Below are 2,778 nucleotides of genomic sequence, written 5' to 3' on the forward strand. Positions count from 1 at the left end.
CTTTTTCCCAGCCAGGTACATGTATTAGAATTAAGTAAAAAAGAAGGTTTAACAAGTATCGTGAGAGGACTGTCAGGAGTAGTCTTCATTTGAACCAAATCAAACTGAAAGTGGGCAAAGCATTGGTAACCTATGCCTTTAACTGTATTAAAAGTCCAACCCACGTTACACCCCAGTTAAAACAGTGCAAAACCTATGTCAGACACTGAAATAAAGCAAGCTAGCAGCTCCAATCATGGCAGAAAAATGAGTTTTCAAGTTTGTTGTGGGTTTGTGTTTTGGTTTTTTTTAGTCAACAAAATTAATTCTACAGGATTCCTAGTGCACAAGCAGTGAATCATTCCTACCTGTTCTCTACTGCTACAATGCAATCCTCCCCAAACATATTAATGATATAACAGCTTCTGGTACTGAACTGACAAAAAGCATCCACAACAAATGACATAAAACAAAAGGTAAACTTCGAATAATATCATAAAGCTGAAACGGTTGTAATTACAGATGCTTGTTCAGTGCCACAGGTTTGAAGCTGCTACACTTTGTTACTGTATCAGCAAAAAAGTATGTAAACATTTGGTGTAATAGAGTAAATTCCCAAGAACTCATTCAGGAACCTCTGTTACATACACTGCACAGATTATGGTAACTCTTTAGAAGATGTAAGACTATTTTCAGCATTTTAAACAACTGCTCCTATGAGAAAGATAAGCGTGGCTTACCTGAGAGAAGAAAATACCTGGATAAACTCAACCTAATGCCCTAATTCCCAAGTCTCCAGGAACTCCCATCCTCTTATTCTCATGATCTCATTTTAGGAAAATTTTCCTTCCTGGTTTTACATATTCCGTGAATTTAAGATAAAAAATTACCACTGCACAGCTGAATGAAACAAAGACCCTTCAAAGAGTTCTTCATGAAAGTCTTTGTCTTGGCTGAGAAAAGCAATAAGGCTCTTGGCCACACCAAGCGATGTTTTGGGGATTCAGGCTTGGCTCTTAGCTCCCAGTTGGTAAGTGCGGTGTCTCGAGCCCCAGGTGAGCATCCTATCGGATTCCCAACCCTTTCAGGAAGGAATCTCAGAAACTCCTTCTGGAAGTTGAAAATACCTTCCTAGCAAGACTTTCACAGTAACTTCTACAACCCACTTAAATGCTTCTATTAAAACCAAATTAAGAGAGATTAACGCTCCCTGATTAACACTATTTCCCATTAAATCCTCTATCCAGTTCTAATCTTGAGACAGTTCATTTGACAAGAGGGGAAAACGCTGCCTTTGGTATCAGCATTTAGATCCTCAGTCTCCGAGCCGTTCCAGTGTAAGTGCAGGTAAAGTGTTTTGCTTCGATACCCACTTCTTGATAGTGCTAGTCTGAGAAGCGGGCATGAGACCTTCTGTTGCAAGAAAGTGGAGAGAATAATTAGGTTAGATCTCAAAACAAATCATGACTAAGGCATTCAGCTTGTTACTTTGTTGGCTTTTACAATGGTTAACCAACACCCTATATGACTCAGTGTCACTATTAAAAGTAAACTGATAATCGCATTAACAGATAAAAAGCAATAGATGAGACTCAAAAGAAACATTCCAGTGTCTGTGAAATTATTAGCTAATGTTTAAAGCGTCATGAGCCAGCATTCCTATCCACTGTAGCAGTTTTCTTCCTCACTCCCACAACCCTGAGCTGCTTCCTCCCTGTTCTTGTACCACGGCCTCCCTGTGTTAAGGCAAGATTAAAACTGACCCAGCAGAAGAAAAATAAATGGGTTTAACCCAGAACAGTTCCCACTTCGGTTCACTGCCTGACCAAATGAACACTTCTGCCAGCCGATAGCCAGGGACATCTCCTGTCCTTAAGAAATGGTGGATTAAAGGGACCGTAAAAACAAAGAGCTTAAAATTTCACATACTATTACTTTGATAGCATTTCACGCGTCCTTTAAAGCCACAGATTGTGCCAGTCTCCACAGTACTGCCGTACACTTCTGTCAAGAAAAGCCCCAAAGCAGACACAAGCCAGAAATCAAAGACTGTAGCAAACACCAAATGCTCAGCATGGTTTCTATACCGCTCCTTAAAATTATAAAGCTAGAGATACCAGACGGTAAATACTGTAAATGCAATAAATCCTTTCTGGTACTTAATATAGATAACTGGAAGCTGTCGAGAGTACCACGTGCTCAATCTGAATCCAAAAACGCAACTTACATTTTTTTCTGCTTAGATCACCTCCTCTCAGATTAATGGCCCAGTGAACCACTATCAACCCTTGCACTCAAACTTTTAAAGTTAGGTCCTGTCACTGTTACTATTTAATAGGGGGTTGTGAACTCAAAGCAGAACACTTCTTCTGCCTTATATGTTATCGTTGGAAAGCCATTGAAGTAGACCAGCAACAGTCAGATTTTCATTGTGCAGACCTCAAGCATATATATATATATATGTTTTTTCTTCTTACAGCAGAAGCATAATTGACTGTAGATGTGTCTTAGCTGCCATTCACAGGCTCCCTCGGACGTCGCTCAGTCCCTGGGAAACAGCCTAAAAACTGATGAAATCGGTTTTCACCCCAACACCCTCCTCCTTTAGACCTGAATATCACTTAACCCGCAGAGAGCGGGACCAAAGCCGGACCCTGAACATTTTTTAAGCACGGATTTCGGCACGGGCCCCCCCAGCACAGCGTCAGAGGGCGCACGCGGCTGTTACCGGCTGCAGGTGAAGAGGCAGGGCCCGGGGCGGGGGTGCGCGGGAGGCAGGGCGGGGAAGCCCCTCGGGGA

The sequence above is a fragment of the Egretta garzetta genome, unplaced genomic scaffold (genome assembly GCF_000687185.1).
Source record: "Egretta garzetta isolate BGI_Z169 unplaced genomic scaffold, ASM68718v1 scaffold638, whole genome shotgun sequence".
Classification (NCBI taxonomy): Eukaryota; Metazoa; Chordata; class Aves; order Pelecaniformes; family Ardeidae; genus Egretta; species Egretta garzetta.